This window comes from Aulonocara stuartgranti (assembly GCF_965226115.1).
Source record: "Aulonocara stuartgranti genome assembly, chromosome: 12".
NCBI lineage: Eukaryota > Metazoa > Chordata > Actinopteri > Cichliformes > Cichlidae > Aulonocara > Aulonocara stuartgranti.
The window spans coordinates 33,491,258-33,513,321 of NC_138948.1; positions in this window are offsets into that span (position 1 = coordinate 33,491,258).

The window sequence follows — 22,064 nt, forward strand, 5'->3', positions numbered from 1 at the left end:
CTCCTCTACATGCCTGTGTCGATTCCGCTCTCATTCACGTCTGCAGCCAGCCATGCTGAAATGCTCTACGTGGAAAAAATAAAAGCCATATTAAAGACTTCCAGGTTGGTTTGCAGGGCGAAAGGTGGTTGGAACAAGTTCCTCCAACACCTCCAAGTGCAATCATGTGCACTTAATCAGAGGAAATAAACCTTTTGACAAATAAAATGCATGTGGACAATACATAGCTTTAGTTGGGTGGGTCTTGGTCATCTCTCTTGGAAATGTCATGTGTTTTTGTGGACAATAGCACAAAGACACTGGGCTACGATACAGTCCTGTCTCATAAAAAATTTAATTCCCATTCAAATAAATGGCAGATTTTCCCAATTATAGTCTTAGAACTCCAATTGTAGGACTAAAAGACTAAGACTCCAATTTTTCAGAAGAGGCTTTATCCGGAAGAGAAATCCGTAAAACCTGTTGAAGAATTAAGCAACAAAAGAAGTAACATTAGAAGTGTAATATCCAAGGATACAAGGTTTTTAAAAACCCTATTTAGGACAAAGTCAGGCAACTTTTTAAACATGTTTTGTCAGCTTCGAGTTGGATTCTATTCATGTGGTAGTGATGTCCTGGTCACCACCAAGATTAAATTTAAATGCGATAGTAATTCCAAATAACTGCCTGGAAGGATTTAAAGATGTCAGCTCAACGTGGGACATGATTCTAGAAGGACCTTAATTCTTCATTGCATAGATTCAAGATGATGCTAGAAATGCAGCTCAGAGATTTTGCTTCGCACCGACATGACAGCATCCGATTTGTCGGCTTCACATCCATGATGTGAAACTCGTCTTCCCCCACATCTCAAATGGACAATACAGTGAACTCATTGTCATGTTCAAGAAATTATTTTGAGATGATTTGAGCTGTAATTGGATACACGGTGGTCATAAAGACACGGCCAACAGCAATACTCACGAGGACTGTGGAGTTTAAATGATGCTCGGTTGGGCTGAAGGGGCTGAAAGTGTGCAAAGAAAGCATCCCCCATAATATTACACCACCGACAACAACCCGAACTGTTCATACCTGGTGTGGTCTTCTGCTTCCTTGGCCCATCAGCTTCAAGCGATCGATATGTCGTGCCTTCAGAGATACGCTACGGCATATGTTGGTCGTAACCAGTGTTTACTTGAGTTACTGCTGCCTTCCTATCAGCTCAAAGGAGTCTGGCCATTCTCTGACAGCAGCACGGCATTTTTGAGCAGATAAGAGCCACTCAGTGAATATTTTCGCTTTCTGGACATGTGAAGCCTGTAGATGGATCCATGGGAAAATCCCAATAAATCAGCAGTTTTTAAATACTCAGAGTAGCCACATTCAGAGTCACTTAGATCACCTTTCTCATATGTTTATATGTCTAAATGCTCGTCTGTACCCAAAAATTCTTCAATTTTTTAAAGTAATTTTCACATTTACACAGCTAAAGTTTATATAAAACTTGTGAGTTATTGGATGCAAAGTATTAACAGTCAACACAAATGAAATGTAATACATAACTAAAAATGTGATGAACCTGAACAAATTGTACAAACTTGATCGTTTGTACAATTCATTTTGGGGTTGAGTTATTTATTGATTAGTGACTGAGAGAGGCTGTCAGCTCAGCTGTATAGCTGCAGACAGAGAAACAGTGCTCTCGGTTTGATTTCCATCCAGCCCTGACCTTGGAGAGCCTCACTTGGCCTCGACGTGGAAAGCTGCCCGGAGCTGCTGCGGTCTACAAAGTTCTCGTGGTGAGAGCGAGCACCGTTAATAGACATACCCTCCCTAACCACCAGTGGAGAAATGAACGTTTCAATTACAGTACGGTGCTCTGCTAATAGCGCTTGAACCGTGCGTCCAGCTGGATTCCATTTGCCGCCACGCTGGGAGATCGCTGCAAAGATGTCACGGCCGTTCAGAAACGAACGTGCCTTGGCGGAGAGCGAGCAGCTGCTGACGATCAGGATTCATGCTCGGACTGACAACTTGGGTATTCCTTCCACTTTGGGACGGCCTGTGGTCATAATGTGCTTGGTGTCAGCATTGTGGGTCTAATTTTTTCTTTTTTTCTTTTTGCAGGATTAGAATCTTTAATAAGAGGTTATGTGAACTGGAATTAATTCATCACAAATTGTCTGTGTGAGTGTATGTCTAAATGTGTTTGCAATGGCTGGGTGTGCCAAGGTCTCTCTTCGGTCACTTAACACACACGAGATGTTTGTTAGCTGACTGTCAGTTGAGTTGGACTTCAGCTGCCAGATCCAAACACTGTGCCTGTGTGCATCACTCAGCTGTGTGTTGTTCAGACACCACTGCAGAAATATGCATTATTCCACCTGTCAACACACTGTAGTACGCAGCTGCACACACGCACGCACACACACACACACACACACACACACACACACACACACACACACACACACACACACACACACACACACACACACACAGGTTTGCTGTATACATTACACATCTGTATATATTACATATAATTTAATACATGTGAGCTATTCTCAGCCTGTGTAACAATGCATTAAAGCTATGAATCATTAGGTATATTGGATGCATAAATAACGGTTATTTAAAGTGGAAATGACAACTGCTAATGAAATCCTTTTGTTTGGGTACTGCTCATGTCCTCTGTGCCAGAGTTGATATCTATCATTGTGAGAATGCTATCTTCCCTTTTGCTAAGAGAGAAGACGCCATTCAAGTTTCATTTTCTGTCAGGGACAAAGTAGTCAAAAGACACCGAGGCAGAAGCATAGCATATTATTCAAAAAACAGCTTGTAATCTACTCAAAAACCAAGAAGACATAATTACGAAATAAGCTGGCGCATACATCAGCTAAACAGAATACTACCCAACAAATCAAGATCTAACTCAACAAACTAAACTTTTTTTAGCGTCTCCTTTATTTGTTATGGGTCAGAATAAAGCAGATGTTTGATTTGGCACAGGTTTTTACAACATGCCCTTCCTCAGAGTGTTTGTTAGGCAAACGTGTGAACCGCTACACTACAAGAAGAGGCTACACCAGAAACCTCCTTGTGATCACTTTGGTCACAATTAGATTCCCCTGACTTGCCAGAAAATATTCGCTAAACAACCCCAAAGCAGTAATGGAAATTGAAATGGAGTAACACAATCCGCTTGGTGTCAAAGTATAAGTTGTGCCTAACTGACACACTTCAAAAGGCTCAACTTTTACTTTGAAGGTGACCCAGAAGGAGTAGTATTTGCCATCAAGTCAGCGACTTCCATACAAACTACAGGTAATTGTAGAATAAAGAACAGCACTGCTTACCTCTTTGCAACCATTTTTACCACGTTGCCAGTGACTGACCTTTAGGCCTGTTTGACTCTAAGGGAAAATGTATGTTCTCCAACAAGTTGTGAGTGCCTGTAAAGGTTGCTGGCTGTCACTGCGAAATTGAGCCCCATTCATGCAGGGGGCTTTAGCAATCAGTGACCCCGTGGTAATCACCAGTTGCTAAAGTAAAATATTTTTATGTTATGTTTACATCTGGTTAGCAAGTGTTTGCTGGTTTGCATGCTGTCACTGGAGTGAAATTCATTGCAAAGTGATGGGACAACACCAAAACACTTCTTTGATTGCTAGCAGGTTGCCAACAGTTTGCATGGAGGTTGTCAACTTGTCTGCAAACACTGCTCACAATAGAAACTGGAAGTTGCACCATTTGAAACATGTTAACTTCAGCAGTAAGGCACAACTTTTTACTTTAACAATGAACAATCTCTATTGCACCTCTTCAAGGTCCATAACTGCTCAGAATAAATGGCACGTTTTGGAGATAAGTTGGATTCTTCCAGACAACCTACAAGAAACATCAGCAATCTGCTCGAGACCAAAGTACTTACAAAGCAGTTTTTGGTCCTCTGTTTGAGACAAATTTCACTTGGCAATCACTTGTCAACAGTTCAGGAGATAAACATTTCACCTAGCAACCGCACACTGCAAGGGGGTCGCCGACCAGTATCTGGAACTGTGTGAGTGAGGCTTTAATCAGCAAACAGGTGACATAAACTAAGTGGAAAAACTTGAATAGTAATTCATGACAAAATTGTGTGTGTGGATATGGCAGTCACACTCACTTTCTGCTTCACTTCCCATGTCTCCCTAAGCTGCTGCACTTGAAGCTCTGAGACCCTGGACAGGCCCGGCCCAGTGTGAAACAGGTTCCCTGATTTCTTTACATTAATAAGCTGTTCTGTCCTGCAGATGGACAGAAACCAGATACCCACCCAGCAAAAACTGGAACAAAGATGTTGGAGAGGATGTGCCCAGACATTTGAACACTGAGATTTGGTTAAAATAGTGAAAATTGAAAACCTTTGTCCTGAAGTCATTGAAAAAATGTCTACAAATAGACAACTAAAGTTGGTGAAGAATTTTTTAAACAGAAATCATTCTGTTGAACACTTCCTCAGATTTGTTGAAATCATCTTATTCTGAGGTAGCAACGCTAACCACAGCACCATCGTGCTGTTTAAGCATGTGGGAGTAGGGCTGGGCCATATCATACCGTTCATGGTAATACCGGTTTAATGTTGGGCAATGATAAGAAAATGAAATATCGCAATAGAATATGGGTACAATGCGCATGCACAGTGCCTTTGTTTTTTATACGCACATGGTGGAAAAAGCATGGCGGTGACGGAGAATGAGAAGGGCGAAAGTTGACCGTTGAATGAAACAGATGAACCAGAATTGGTTTGTGAAAATGCTGCAACTTCAGTGGTGTGGAACCGGAGAGAGGGCGGTAAGGGAAGCATGTTTTTAGACCTCTAATAAAACTGTTCAATGGTTAAACATCAAATGGTGAATGGTCAAAATGAGGTTGAATTCAGGTCACTGCAATAGCCTGAAAAGACAACTCTTCTCCACTCACCCTTGAACCAAATTGTGACAACAGGCAGTATTAAAAAGTGGATACAACTTCTGGGTCTGAAAAGTGAAACCAAAGCAGAAGGGGCTTAACCCCGTAATATTTTTAAAGGCCGGCAGGCAGTGACTCATGCAGTTGCAAAAATACATTCAGTTGTGAGGGAAATCAGCCCTCGGCTCCTTTGCTCTTTCACCTCAGTAAACACTTTCCTGACAACTTTATGGTCTCTGTCACTAGCGTCGGGTCAAACTGAATAAAACATGAAGTTTGTTTTGTGAAATGTTGATCATTATTGGGGCGTCACGGTCCGGGTGTGCGGATGGAATTTTCCGTCAGGCTCCTGAGTCTACGCGGTATCCGCCCCTGGGCCGGGCCATCTGCTGACCCGATCGGGGTCAGCAGATGGCCCGGGTCACTCTGCGATCGGGTCAGAGTGATTTTAGCCGCACGTTGATGTTCATTCACCACTAGCTCGTCATCAACTCATGTTGGTAGCGGCACACATGCTTCAAGCTCTCTTTGTGAATACTCCACTTACCTTGTTTTCTTATGCCACAGTTCCTGGACTCACCACGACTCAAATCTCAAGCTTAAGCTCGTCTTTCCGATTCAGGATACCTTACCAACATCTTCAGTGGAAATCACTCAGTGCCTTGTCTGCCCTCCTGCCACCGCATACCATCAGGAACCTCTGGGAACTCCGGTCAGCCATCCCTACATCATCCTGCTCACTCCGGATTCACGTCACCCCTCCTCTCAATGCTTACTCTCTCCACCTGCAAGTAAGAAAACCATGCATTATACTCACCATCTTGCGCTTCTCCACTACCTCCCTAATTCAGTTGTCCTCTTTCCTCAGTGTGACTGCTTAACCACCACATTCCAGTCTACACCTCCGGCCCAATTCCCCCCCTCTCAATCCACGTCCACCTAGCCACGTTAACTAGGCCTCGCAACTCAAGTTCTGTGTTTTATTGCCTCTGCCCTTATCACGTTTGAAGTTTTGTGTTTAACCAATAAACACTGCAATAATTTCTGCTGTCTGTGTTCTGGGTTCCTGTACTTGAGTCCAGTTTTTGTACCAACCTTTTAGTTTTGTGACATTTTCTAACGACTTCTCAATCGCAAGTCACTAGCAAGTCAGTGACTTGTCTGGTTGGTTGGCTAATGAGTGGCCTACCAGGTATAACCCAGAAAAACGACATCGATGGGTGCCTGGTGCTTTGGAGGTAAAAGATGCATTCTGATTTTGTCTCACTGGGACATAACTGACGCAAAATTACACAAAACACAGCAAGTTATGCAATTTCAAACTCTATTTTTAGAAAATTAAAAGTAAATTCAGGTTTTTTTAATAGCCACTTGCCTCTGTGTTGTGTTTAAAGATGGACCTGTTCGTTTCAACCTGTCAGTGCTCAGATTGTCTCCAGTCACACGCTGTGCGTCACACTTCCTCATCACGTGTCACTGTATTTATTTTTTTACTTGTGACAAATCTTTACACACGATGGTTTGTGTTAGCAGCTGTACGCCATCCATGACTTCTCTGTGTTTGATTTAGCAGGACTGTAACAGTGTGAGAGTGTGCGCTCGCATACACAAGTTTATATAAGCAGAGGCCTTGTGGTTTGTTGAGCGAGGGTGAAAAAAACCCAAACTGTTTTCCACAGGGCAGCGTGATTATTTTTACTTTTTTCAGAGGACCCTTTTTTGATGTAAGAGACCCCTCCCTCACCTCTACAATCCCTCCCCTACCTTCCCCTCTTCTAATAGCAAGCTATCCACATGCCTATGACTGCGCTTGGGGCAAAAAAATAAGAAAGAAAACGGGGATGGGGTATGGGAGGGGAGGGAGAGCCGGAGAGAGGGCGGTAAGGGAAACAGAGCTGATTATCCAAATACAGTCATTAAAGGGGAAATGTGTTTTTCAAGCTGTCAAGATGATTAATGGGCAAGAGCAGATCCTCACAAATGCTCTTGTTTAGTCTAACTGGCAGACACGATCCTGCCCATTGATTTATGGCAGGCCTGCTGTGTGAGACCATAGTGAGGTTAGAGGGTGTATGTGCTTAAGTTGCAGCGTATGTGAGTTTGTGCGGGTATTTGTGTGCACGCACATATGCATATGTGTGGTGGCTGTAGAGGGAGAAAAGGGTGTTTTTGGTCCATATGGCCAGAGGAGCGAGAAGGGATCAGAGAACACAGGAGAGCAGTGAGCAAATTCACCTCATCAGATTTCGCCCTGTGCACTGACGAATCAACACAAAACAGAGAAGGCGAGCTGAGGAGGTTGTTGTTGTTTTTTTAATCTACATTAGGGCTTCATGATTGAACATCAACAGCAGGATCGATGTTACATCCAGAACGAATCAAACAGCTGTCCAGAAGTACTTAGACTTTCATCTGTCACTTGCCAATATCCCTACCCACAGATGAGACTTGAACAGAATAAGAAATATTTCTCCCATTGCTCTGCTGTAACTGATTTTATCTCATGTTTCTTTGCTCTGTGTTGTTGATAACATTACCTAACAGAGTCTGAGTCAGTCAGAATTAAGAGGACAGTGGCCTGACATGTTTTTAATACAGATATTTGCTTTCTAGCTGAGAAATACACAAGAATATCAACACTACTGTCATTTACTATATCTGTGGCATCTGTTTGTTGTATGTAACAGATCTTAAGTGACCTTGAACTATGACAAAATAGCACGCAACCAAAATGTGCGAATCAAGAACGCAGCCTCTTATTTCAAAAAGCACCAAGCGGTGTAAAGAACATGCAACACCCTTAAGCCAGTGCAGAAGTACGAAAAACTGTACTTCTTTAAATGGCTGGCTACAAAATCTTGTCAGAATATTTATTTTTACATTGAAAATCAACAGTTTGAAGCCTGGAATAAAAACAATTTGGGCCTCTATGGCTAATTTTTCCCTTTAGGGCAGGTGATAAATAGCTTGTAGAGTTTTAGCAAATTTAATGTTTAATATTGTATTAAGACTGTTCTTTTGTTCAGTTTTTCTCGCAAATAGGCCTATGTTTTCTTATTATATTATTTTTCAATATTCAAATTAAGAATCTTTGTTAATTACATTGATTTGGAGGTGCAACTTGCCAGTGTTGCCAACTTAGCGACTTTGTCGCTATATTTAGCAAGTTTTCAGACCCTCTTAGCGACTTTTTTTCTAAAAAGCGACTAGTGACAAATCTGGCGACTTTTTCTGGTGTTATTGGAGACTTATTTATGACGACTTTTTGATGTGAAAGCGCATATCGCTCTTACTCTCAATAAGCAGCGGGTGCTGCGGTGGGCACCTCGACCGTTCCAAAGCGCTCACGGGCGGAGGATAGTCCTCCCCCCACTGCTATCAGGGCAGGAGATGTTCACACCTATGCGTTCAAACGGCAAATGAATCGCGCATGACTGTTGTTGTGATTTGGCGCTATGTAAATAAAATTGAATTGAATTAACTGAGATTTCCCCATCATTTTGGCCAAAACAGGTCAAAATGCCAAATATAATGTGAAAAAAATACTAGCAACAATTCAATTCAATTTTATTTATATAGCGCCAAATTACAACAAAAGTCGCCTCAAGGCGCTTCATAGATACAGAGAAAAACCCAACAATCATATGACCCCCTATGAGCAAGCACTTTGGCGACAGTGGGAAGGAAAAACTCCCTTTTAACAGGAAGAAACCTCCAGCAGAACCAGGCTCAGGGAGGGGCGGGGCCATCTGCTGCGACCGGTTGGGGTGAGAGAAGGAAGACAGGATAAAAGACATGCTGTGGAAGAGAGACAGAGGTTAATAACAGATATGATTCAGTGCAGAGAGGTCTGTTAATACATAGTGAGTGAGAAAGGTGACTGGAAAGGAAAAACTCAATGCATCATGGGAATCCCCCGGCAGCCTACGTCTATTGCAGCATAACTAAGGGAGGATTCAGGGTCACCTGGTCCAGCCCTAACTATATGCTTTAGCAAAAAGGAAAGTTTTAAGCCTAATCTTGAAAGTAGAGATAGTGTCTGTCTCCTGAATCCAAACTGGAAGCTGGTTCCACAGAAGAGGGGCCTGAAAACTGAAGGCTCTGCCTCCCATTCTACTTTTAATTACTCTAGGAACAACAAGTAGGCCTGCAGAGCGAGAGCGAAGTGCTCTAATAGGGTGATATGGTACTACAAGGTCATTAAGATAAGATGGGGCCTGATTATTTAAGACCTTGTATGTGAGGAGCAGGATTTTGAATTCAATTCTGGATTTAACAGGAAGCCAATGAAGGGAAGCCAAAACAGGAGAAATATGCTCTCTCTTTCTAGTCCCTGTCAGGACTCTTGCTGCAGCATTTTGGATTAGCTGAAGGCTTTTCAGTGAGTTTTTTGGACTTCCTGATAATAATGAATTACAGTCGTCCAGCCTGGAAGTAATAAATGCATGAACTAGTTTTTCAGCGTCACTCTGAGACAGGATATTTCTAATTTTAGAGATGTTGCGCAAATGGAAGAAAGCAGTCTTACATATTTGTTTAATATGTGCGTTGAAGGACATGTCCTGGTCAAAAATGACTCCAAGGTTCCTCACAGTGTTACTGGAGGCCAAGGTAATGCCATCCAGAGTAAGAATCTGGTTAGATACCATATTTCTAAGATTTTCAGGGCCGAGTACAATAACCTCAGTTTTATCTGAATTAAGAAGCAAAAAGTAAGCGGCCATCCAGGTCTTTATGTCTTTAAGACATTCCTGCACTTTAACTAATTGGTGTGTGTTATCTGGCTTCATGGATAGATAGAGCTGTGTGTCATCTGCATAGCAGTAAAAATTTATGCTATGTCTTCTAATGATGCTGCCTAGGGGAAGCATGTATAGTCTAAACAGAATTGGTCCTAGCACTGAACCCTGTGGAACTCCATCATTAACCTCAGTGTGTGAAGAGGACTCTCCATTTACATGCACAAATTGGAGTCTATTAGATAGATATGATACAAACCACTGCAGTGCAGTACCTGTAATACCTACAGCATGTTCTAATCGCTCTAATAGGATATTATGGTCAACAGTATCGAACGCTGCACTGAGCTCTAGCAGGACAAGCACAGAGATGAGTCCACTGTCAGAGGCCATAAGAAGATCATTTGTAACCTTCACTAAAGCTGTTTCTGTGCTGTGATGAGCTCTGAAACCTGACTGAAACTCTTCAAATAAGCCATTCCTCTGCAGATGATCTGTTAGCAACATAACTTGGTATAGAATATGGCATGCTAATTATATCTCATGTCCTTGTAGCAGGCAGTCTAGAAGCTTAGCTTAGCAATTAGCTTAGCACTGACCCAGGAAACTGGGAATTAGGTAGACTCGCTCTATCTGCAGGGGACAGAAAGTGACAGTTTGTTCTGTATGAGCTACACAAACACCATGTAACCTGTTAAATTTAGAGCTGCTGATAGCAGACAAAGCTAGACTACCCATTTCCCCTTGTTTTAGGTACCAGCATCTGAGCTAGCTAACCAACTTCAGACTATAACCTTTAAACAGTATAAAGAAAACAAGCCTGCATCTGTCTTCTCACTCAACTTTCAGCAAAGTAGAATAATGTGTGAAACTTTTCCTAAGCTGAAAGAAAGAGTGGTTGCTGCAGGAATAGCACTGGATATAAGGGCGTCGATTCTAGCTCAAGTGAGCAGACAGGCTGAGTGAAGTTTTAATTTCTGTGGAATTTCCTGTCTCTTAATGACAACCAAAAACATTCAGTCCGAGCTTAACAAACTTTCCTTCACTTGCCTAAACCCGTTAGCTGACATTTTTCACCTGACTAACAAAATGACGTGTCTGCTGTTGCTGGTAGCAGTGCATAGTATTCCCATGAGTTGTCAGGGGAAATATGTATCTGACAAAAGATACTGTGTTACCATATTTTTTTTTCCTGCCCACACTCTTGTACTGGATGGTTTACAAGTTTTCCAATTAGTTTATGTCACGTCGTCCATTCCAAGAATCATTTAAAAACCAAACCTTATTTATGCAAATGGTTATAGACACCACATGGATTACATCTAATATTCATTAATGAAATGTTTCACATGTTGGTTTGAATTCTTGCTTTTAGATTAAATCTCATGGTTTAAGGACATATTATTGTTCTTATTTTTCTAACAAAAAACTTTTCTAGGTATGAATTAAATTAATTTCTGAGAATACTTATCCGGCAAAGAAAGGCATGCACATAGAAACCGAAACTTCACTGATAATGTTTTTCACAGAAAAATATCAGGATCACATATCAGGATCTCCCACATTCTCTCTCTGGCTACTGAAAACAAGAAAAGAAATGTGTCTTTTCTAACAAAAACTTTTCTAGGAATGATTCATGTTAATTTCTGAGAGTACCTGGGAAAGAAAGGCACATCCAATACAAAGAAACCAAAACTTAACTGTGGAAATGTTTTTCAAGGAAATAGGTATCAGCATGTCCCACATTGTTTCTCTGACAAGTAAAAAACAAGAAGTATCTTTTAAAAAATGAATGTGAATTCATTCTTGTATTTCCTGCCACAAGTTGGTGTTGCTCTCCAGTGCTCCAGAAAAAAAGAACTCTGTTCCGTTAAACATACATAAAAAAGGTTTACGTTTTTTTGCTTTTAGTATCTTGTTGCTGCTGCAACAAAGTCATAAATAATGTTTCCTCTCATTGCATCGGAATAAATGAGGCCTTCAAGGGATTTCAAGACAAACTCCATGAATTTATTACAAATACTTACTGACCCAGCTCTGATGGAAAGTCCCAGCACACTTGTCCCCTGAAGGTGAATACGTCACTGCTTAGCGGTGCAGGCTGGTCCAGATGGATGGCTAGCAGCTGTTGGCCTACAACCTCTTGCCTCAGCACAACCATTAGGCCTATCTGTCCGCAATTTCCTCATTCTTCCTCAGTTCCCTCTGAAGTCCACTGTGATCGCTTTCCCACACCCCCACAGCTCAGCTACGCACCACACTGTACGTACACTGCAGCATCGTTTGCCCTGAGCAGAGTCGAGCACATTCACAGGACCAATTACCCTGTCCACCCACACATTCACGCACACACACAGGCACGCATGCACACAATAGCACACAGGACCTCTAATAAATTTCACCATGAAGCAAAAGCAGAGAGACACCCATGAGGAGGATGTTAAAAGGAAAAATTTAAAACCAGGGGAAGATTAATGTAGCCCTGCAGAGAGGGGGCCAATTGTGTAATATTGTGCCAGGACATCCTCTGAGTCTCTGAAGCACCACAAAGAGCCGGATATCCCAAACTTTCACACGATAATAGGTACAGATGGTGCTGAGAGGAGGGAAAAGGAAAGGAGGATGGATCTTCAAATCTTTAAAGGTAAATCACAACTTATTGGTGTCAAGACATTTGTGTTAGCTTCCAAAGAGAGCAAAGAGGATGCAACGGATGGGTGGAATTTGCTATAATAAATATCATAATAACTCCAATGAGTGGCATTTATTTATGTGACAAAAAGGTGACTTCTTGTAACAAACCCACAGAAAATTAGCTGCTTCCCAACTTCAAATTCATTGTTTCCTGACTGTCAACTTCACTGTTCTGTCTCACCACCATCATCGGGCACAGCAGGCAGCTGTTTTCAAGAGAAAAAAAGAGAGAGAATATTTAGCTGTTGCAGAATCCAATATTTTTTTCATAGGTTATAACAGAAAACTGAGACTGAAAAGAGCCTGGACTTATATCAACAGGAGGCTCGAAAGTACATTTAGAAGGTTGGGACAATTAAATTAAATTAAATTAAATTAAATTAAATTAAATTAAATTAAATTAAATTAAATTAAATTAAATTAAATTAAATTAAATTCAAATTCAAATTCAAATTCAAATTCAAATTTTATTTGTCACGTACACAGTCATACACAGTACGATATGTAGTGAAATGCTTGGACAACTGCTCGTGACCTAAAGAAAACAAAAAAGGAAAAGGCTATGAATAAGATAGGAAATAAATATGAAAAATTAAAAAGGGTAAATTTAACTAGGAAGGAATAAAATATAAATTAAGGTTAAAAATGAAATAACTGTACAACACAAATTAGAATGAAGGGTAAATTTAACTGGGAGAATAAGATAAAATATATAAATTAAAGTTGAAAATAAAATAACTGTACAACAAAATACACAATATAGAACTATATAAGAATGTATGAAGAAATATAAATAAATATATACACAATAACAGCAGCGTGATTTAAGTAATGAAGTGAAAACAATGTCCAGAAAGTCCAGTGTGTGTGTAAGAACTGTATGTGTGGGTCAGTACTGTGTGGTGGTGTGATTGAGAGACCGTATCGCCTGCGGGAAGAAGCTCCTCCTCAGTCTCTCTGTGTTGGTCTTCAGGGAGCGGAATCGCTTTCCTGACCTCAACAGAGAGAACAGTCCGTTGTTGGGATGGCTGAGGTCCTTCACGATCTTCCTGGCCTTGGTCCAGCACCGCCTGCTGTAGATTGAGTGCAGGTCAGGGAGCTCGGAGCGGATGGTGCGCTCAGCTGACCGCACAACCCTCTGTAGAGCTCGTCTGTCCTGCATGGTGCTGTTCCCGAACCAGGTTAAGATGTTTCCCGTCAGGATGCTCTCTATGGTGCAGGAGTAAAAGTTCCTGAGCACCTTGGAGGGCAGTTGGAAGTCTCTCAAGCGTCTGAGGTGGTAGAGACGCTGACGGGCCTTTTTCACCACGGTGTTGATGTGACAGGACCATGACAGGTCCTGCGTGATGTGAACTCCGAGGTATTTGAAGCTGTCCACTCTCTCCACTGGGCACTCGTTGATGACGGGGGTCTGGTAGTTCCTCTCCTGCTTAGTGCTGAAGTCCACTATCAGCTCCTTTGTCTTACTGACGTTTAGAAGGAGGTTGTTCCTCTGGCACCAGTTCTCCAGATTCCTCCAGATTCAATTATATTTATATCGAACCGAATCGCAACAACAGTTGCCTCAAGGTGCTTTATATTGTCAACTAAAGGCCCCAGAGTAATACAGATAAAACTCCCACAATCAGACAACTCCCTATGGCCAAGACTTGGTGGTAGTGGAAAGGAAAAACTCCCTTTTAACAGGAAGAAACCTTTTAACAGGCTCAGGGAGGGGCGGCCATCTGTTACACTGGAGGTGGAGGTGGTGGTGGGGGGTGGGCACATATTAATAGTAACTAATGAAGTTATTTAATGTGATCATATTTAGCCTTAAGGTAGAAATGAACCATTGTCAGCTAAAAGCAGTGCTGCCTAAGTCAACCAGTAGGGGGCGACGGACCAGGAAACCTATGTTGATGTTATTAAATACAATATGATGTTAATATTTATCTTATGTAAAAGTCACAGAGGAAGATATCATATCAGTGCATTATCTCTGGTTTTAGAAAAATAGAGATGGCGTCAGTGAAAATGCACAACTCAAGACTCCCCAGTGAGACGTTACCAGCCAATAAGAAATATCACAGAGGATATGTCTTTTTATATGGTCTGTTGAGTGTCCATAATTCACATTGATGCTGAAGATACTGAAGATACTAACACATTTGTCATGTCAACTTAAGCATATATTTTTAGGTATTTAAGACATTCTGAAGACTGACACATCACAGGGACGACTCATTCGGGTTCATAGTTTGTGAATTTCACCCAATGTTTTTTTAAAACTTGGAACAACCGTAAGATTGCAGTGAGCAGACATAACTAAGATGGTGCCAAAATGCAACCTGAGCTGACCTGCAATGTGTTAGAGCCAGATAAGTGCTCTTAGTTTTTGGTGCAAATATGCAGCTCTGGAATAAAGAAAGAAGAGTGTAGGAGTTTGAAGAAGGAGTCCAACAAAGTATTTAGCTCTGCGGTGAGCTCACTCTCTGCTCTTCTGCATTTATACTCACTTGCTTCACACACTTAATGTGTGTATAAATGTTGCTGAGTTTATAGCAGCTGCACACTCAGCAACACTAAGCCTCATAAATGTGTTTGTGTTTGGAATATAAGTGATGTGTTCATGTGTCAAAGATCAGTGATTAATGACCTACAGCCCTGCTTTCTTCAACTTCCTTACTTTCCAAGCATGTCACACAAATCAGCACTATCACCACACGTCACCATAAGTGACGGCAGCAGGCGGCTGTTGCAGCTCCCGCTTGACCTCACGGTAATAGGAAAACCATAACATCCTTGTCATGTGAAAGCGCTCGTTTTAAGCTGGATTTGGAGTCTTTGCACATTAGTAGCCCCGTTACAAAATCAGTAAGCTGTTCTTTTCAGCTGTTGTTTGATAGACTGAAAACACAGTGTTAACTGCTTTCGTAATAAGAAAATATTTGGTGATATTCTTTGCAAGTATTATTGGCACTGTGATAGCGTGGACACTGACATTCAGGCCAGGGTGCAGCCTGTTTTTTTTATCCGGTGAGAGCTGGGATATGTCTCCCCAACCCGCAACCTTAAAGTGGACAAAAAATTGATGGATTGGCTTGGATGATGTTCCACTCAACTTACAGTGTTTGTAAGATGCACTTTTTCAGTTTCTCTGTAATTCTTTAACACAGAGAGCAACTAGGTTTAGTGTTGCAGAGAACACATCGATCAGCTACCACATTAAAACCACTGACAGGAGGATAATGTGCTCCATCACATTGCAGAAACTGCTTAGGAATGGTTGGTGGAACACCGAGGCATTGACCCGGTCTCTGAACCCCCCCAGATCCCAATCCGATCAGGCATCCGTGAAATGGACTGGAACAAACGTGATCCACAGGACCCAAAGGATCCATTGCCAACATCCTGGTGCCGGACAAGGACAACCCTGGAGGTCCTGTGGTCAGAGCTGTTTTGGCTGCAGTGACCTAGGCAGGTGGTTTTAATGCTTCAGCAAATGGGTGTAAGTTCCTTGCCATTATTTACCCTTTCCTACCTTGAGAAAATCATTACCACTCACATATCTGTCTATTAAAGCAACTATAATCAATTCAAAGAAAAAGAAAAGAAATAAAGGTAAATTAACAGATGTAATTTGAGAGACATTGTTGGAGCAATAAACTGCAGCTCTATACATCTTAAGTACCCTTTAGTTTTTAGTTTTTATCAAATGCCTTTCGTCAAGGTCATAATGGTACATATCCACTTAAGTCATAGTTAAATAAACCTCTTGAAATGAGAAACAAACAGTAGTCTGCCTTGTTAAGCCTACTGTTTGCTTGAGCCACACCTCTGGACTGACTTCCACCTTATGCTGATTTTATGTCATTACTCACAGCATGGTAAACTGCTGCTAGACTGTGCTGTTATAGTGTAAACTATTCGTTCTGAATGTTGCTTTGTAACTGCTGGACGTGTAAATCTGTATAGGTTACTTTTAAGTCTGTTTAAAAGTGGGATGAAAAGTCAAATAAAATTATTTCAGGTGTAAATGTGAAGCTACAGCTAGCTGGTGGTTAGCTAGCTTAGCATAAAGACTGCAAATAGGGAAAACCGCTCCTCTGATTCTATTTGAAGCTTTAAAAAGTTAGCTACCCTAAAGTTTATTCATGAACAGATTATCTAATATTTTGCCGTCTGCAAAGTCTAAAGAGAACAAGTTTTGGCTTTACTTTAGACTGGTTGAGTTTATCTTTCAGGATCAAATTTTCTGTCTATGCTAAGCTAAACTAATCGCTTGCTGACTCTTGTTCTATATTTGGCGGGATGAGAGTGCTATTGATCTTCTCGACTTACACTTGGCAAGAGAGCAAGTCAGTCGATTTCTCTAAATGTTGCTGTGGATAGAAAAACAAGGGTCAGTTTGTAATTTTAGCTGATATGGAAACAATAATTAGCCAGCATGTTTAGTAAAACCTCTACCAGTCCAGCTTAAACTGTGCTGGTGTTTCACACAGGCCCAGCACCCACATCTCATCCATCAAAAAGACACAGATTTTTCCAAATCCCTACCTGTCAAACACGCTTATGTATGGAAAGGCAAAGAAAAAGTGCTGCAAAAAGCAAGTGCGTGAGCATGCAGGCTGTCCCGGGCTGTCTGCTGACGTGCTGCAATGTGTTGCAAGCGTGTGTGACAGAAAGAAGGGGGTGAACGGGAGATAAAGAGAAAGAAAAGTAACAACAAAGAAAGAGCAGGAAGGGCGAGGGAAAGAAGGATAAAAAAGGGGGGGAAAGAATGAGCATTGGAAAAAAAGAAAGAAAGAGGGAGGAGAAAGAAAAGGGAACAGCAGAAAAAACAGAAAATAAGCAAGTCTTGCATGTGTGGTGGTTCCCAGCCCTGTCAGGGCCCTGTCAGCCTGTGATTTATGGCACCGAGACTGGGAGCAGTCTTCGCTGCCAGCTCAGTATTGTTACAACTGACAGCTAATGAGGCCGGACGGGCTTTCAAGCACAGCACTTAACAGAGGCCTCCATCTTCACGAGTCACAAGCTCGCCTCTTTCTTTTTCTCTCCTTCTTTCTCGGTCCCATTTATTTCTTCTTCTGGGGTGGCAGCAGCGTGGCGAGCTACCACAAGACTTCTGGGGGTGCAGGGAGAAAATAAGGGAGTCCGACAGAGATATATGGGCGGCACTCTGTTACTGCCGCACTTCCACTCTCTTCATCCTGCATGCTATTAAGCCAGAGGCTCAGCTCATATAAATGAGGGAGAGAGGGGAGAGATCCAGCCACTACACACTGCGTTGCACTTCTCCTCTCACTCCGAAATACCCCACTCCCTCTGAAATGACCCCGCCGAGCAGCCTCGAGTCTGACGTCTCTCTTCTCCGTCGACCTGTGTGCGAGCGAGTGTGATCTGCATGAAGGTAGCTGAAGTTTGCAGCCTCAGCTGCGGTGTCTTTTACCTTCCCTGGGCCGGGCTGCCTGGACCTCGTTCTATAATCACTACCAGAGTCTCTGGCAGAGCTCTCCTCCCCTCACTCCCCTCCACCTCCTCCCTCGGCCCCTGGTTTCTTGTCAGTCGTGATTAATGGCACTAGGGCCCCGGCGCGGCTTACACTGCCAGTTCCAGCGATGTTCCCTTGATACTTAATGAACTCTGACAAACTTCTTTTCCCTTGCTCTGTTGTTCCCTTTACCCTCCACCACCCCGCCCCTCTCTGTTTAAAATGCACAACACAGAGCTGCCACTGCGGCACCTTGGGGTTAGCTCTAGTCCTGTGCAAATTTCTCAGTAGGCCAACGTCTAAAAATAAAGCACCACAACCATTAAAGTGTCAAGACCTCTAGCTGTGTACAACCGCTAGTGGGTTGTTGGTGATTAAAGATTAACTGATGTTTCTTTTCTAATTGCCCCCTATTTCATTTTTGTTATTAGACGTAAGACTTTCATTTGGTTGGGTTTTTCCCATGGTCAGCCTTATCTGTTTCACCTTAATGGCAAATCTGCTGCGAGCCAGCAGGGACTGCCTGTGAAATGTTCAAATCTGGGCAGGCTGAAGTAGCAGGAAAATGAAGCCTTCTGCATGGTGTCCTCAGGGGAAATGAAGCAGTGCTCTTCCGATGGTCTCTGCCGCCACCTGTTGTTTACTTAAAGAAAGTGAAGCTTTGCACTTGTGAGCTTTTGCCTGCATTTCTAATTCACAAAGTTGGATCATATACTATGTGGGCTCGTTAGTGCGAGTTCCAGCTCGTCAACTCAACTCAGGCTGCAACAGGCAATGGCAACAACTGCACGGAGAGTAAAAATAGAGCCATCAGCGGCATTCAATATGTTATGATTTTGTCAACAGACCCAGCCAGCATTATTAGGTTTACAGTGGAAGCATCAAACATGGAGCATGAAGGCCTGAACTGGTCTTACAGTAGGTCAAGTGTTGCCCTCTGGATGGCTTTACAAAGCATAAAACTTGCTGTGGAGTAAGTGAAGATGAGTTGCGTACTTTTAAAAGCTGTATATGTTAATGTTTGGTGCTTTTAAACATCAGCTGTGAAATGCAGCGCACGTGAAACAAGAAGCACCAAAGCCAGTATTCACTTTGAATGGAATTATTATGTTTTGCATCTATTCATAGAAATCTATAGTGCAGTAAAAAACAAACAAAAAAAAAACACCCATTTTGTTGTCAACTTGAAAGAAACGCAGCTGTGTAACATCAAAAAGGGTCAGAGGTCAAATGCGACATAATATTTTAATGCAAACTATAATGTGATATTCAGAATCTCCATAAACCAGCATCATTTTATCAGTGTTCCCAATAGAAACAAAGCCACCAGAATTTTAATCATAATCTAAGGTCATAATAATACATATTTGACCTTCAAGAAGAGGTCAGAGGTTCAAAGTAGTGTGATATTTAGAATCCCCATGTATCATTCCCTGTATTGGGAATAAGGCTTTGTGCTTATTTCTTTGTGGATTTGGGGTTTTTGTGATGTCTTAAGTTTTTGTGAGAATCCTACACTCTTGTTTGTCTCTCTTTACAAATGAATATGTACGTTAGCGTTCTTAGCATATCCTTTGTAGTCTCAGTTTATCTTCTGGCCCTTCCTGGGTCTGGAATATTTAATTTTGTGATCTCTTTGTTTCCCTCGGTCAGGCCTCCTTGTCTGTCTGGTCTGTGTTTTGTCTCTGTGTGCATCTGTCCCTGTGTCAAGTCTGCATATCCTAGTCGCAATCTTAGTATTAATAATGTTTCCTGTTTTATGATCCTCTCTTGTCTACTGTGTGTTCTGTTGGGCCTAACTTTCCCATCTCGTTATTGATGATTTGATCCTGCTGTGTTTCCCATGTGTCTCCACTTCCCCATAATCGCCCTCCTGTCTCAGTCTCCCCCGTCCTTTGGCAGAGTGAGTTGTTTGGTTCCATCATGTTTTCTTGCTCAACATTGGTTTCGTTCTTATTTTCCCATTGAATTTGTATTTTCCTGTGGCTAGTTTTCACATCAAAAGGCCCTTTGTTCATTTTCACCTGCCTTCCTGTGTCTGCATTTGCCTTCAACACACCAAACTCTAGCAATATGCCTGTATGCATATTTTTAAATGGTCCTATATAGCATGACTATCACTTTGAGCCTCAGATCAATCTACTGATCTTGAATGAGAGGTCAAAGGTCAAATGTGACATGATATTTAAAACTTTTATACTGTACTTTCTATATGTGGATAATACAGAGCACACTTGTAACCTTCACAGTTTCTAAATTATGTTTTTGTGTTTATTTTTGACCAATAAATCATTAAGTTGACATTGAAGACCTCATTGGATGTAAGGCAAATTTGAATGGATTGTTAACAGGACCCACCTCTACACCTGTACAAGGTTTTATAAGATGATATAAGATAACCTTTATTAGTCCCACACTTGGGAAATGTGTTGTTTCACAGCAGAAAGTGGACAGTGCAAAGTTACAGTAGCAAAAATTAAGAAAAACACTGGAATAGGATAAGATAATAAAAATAAGATACTATGTACAATAGAATATGTTATATTATGTTATGATGTCAGAAAAAGAGGATTGCACTTAGTGTTATTGCACATGTGTAGATGTGTGTGTTTGGTCAGCTGTGAAGTCCTTGTTGTTGAGTCTGACAGCAGTAGGAAGGAAAGACCTGTGGAATCTCTCCGTCCCACACCGTGGGTGCCACAACCTGCCACTGAAGGAGCTGCTCAGTGCTGTCAGAGTCTCCTGCATGGGGTGGGAGATGTTGTCCAACAGGGAAGACAGCTTAGCCACCATTCTCCTGTCACTCACCACCTCCACTGGGTCCAGAGGCATCCTAGAAGACAGCTGACCCTCCAGATCAACCTGTTCAGTCTCTCCCTGAGATTTATTGTTTACAGACAGAAAGAATGACACACGCACACATGTCGTCTTTGACAAATATAATAAGACAAAAAGCTGAAGTTGCACTTATTGCTGTCCTCATTCTGCTTTATAATTGATCTTTCCTTGTATGTTACATGTTTGAAAAGTTTTTTATTTTATTTTGGGCTTGTTTTTTTTAAACTGCTCAACCAAATACTCTATACAAAGTCTGCATATTTCATATAAGCTATAATCTGACCCAGACTATATATGGGCCATTAAGTAAAGAGAATTTATTGGTTCATGGTTCAAGGTTCTTTATTTGTCACATGCATAGTTATACAAGTATAACACACAGTGAAATGTAACCTGACACGCTCCTCGACATGTGCAAAAATTGGGGGGTAGGGGAAGAACATTATATATATATAGTATATATATTGGGTGAATGTGCAATAGTAGCAGCAAGCAGGTGAATTCTGTACATTAATAAGAATAGACATCTGACTATTTTACAGGATATACAATATAAACATATTTAAAATTAAAGGAATTTGAAATGTACATTGTGCCTGGTTTAGAGTGTCTGGAAGAGAGTCCTGTCTCAGTCAATTAGAGATGATGTGAGAGGGTGGGTGTGGGTGTGTTTAGGGCCCGGATGGCTTGGGGATAGAAGCTCCTTGGTGAAAGAACCCATTTCTTCTTCACTTGCACCTATTATGAGAATACTAGTATTTCATTTAAAATGCTTTATTCACTTTCACATTGATAAGTTGGTGGGTAACTGTGCTTTAGCTCTAGGTATTTAGTATTTAAAAGCACCACATGGATGTTTAGTGATAGAACTGTGATGTTTAAGTAGTTCATAAGACCGAAATGTGTCACCCTATATGAGAGTACTGAAAAAAACATTATTTTAGGTATTCACAGGTGATCCTAGCTTCTCCTATAAATATATACAGTTATAACAAATTTGCTTTGTTCTGTGCAAACATGTAATAACTCCACAGCAAACCACTGTGAAAAAGAGCCTTTGGGATTTAACCATAGTCTGTGGCTGTCTTTCCTGTTGTGGCAGTGTCAGAGGTGTCACCTAATCAGCGTGATAATAACCCCCACCATATTAATCTCCTAGGACCTGGCGTCCACATATGTGGACACCACATTTTGGGTTATTTAGACCAAAGTACTCAATTTTGCTCTACAAGGGCCTGATATCCTTTTACAAGGACATTATACTGCTACTGTTCTATCAAAATTTTAAGTGAATATCCTCATATGTGGCTCTTATTTTTCTTAAAAACAAAAATAAGGTAAAAAAATAAATAAATAAATCTGGTAATTCTTTGTTTTTACATACCCCA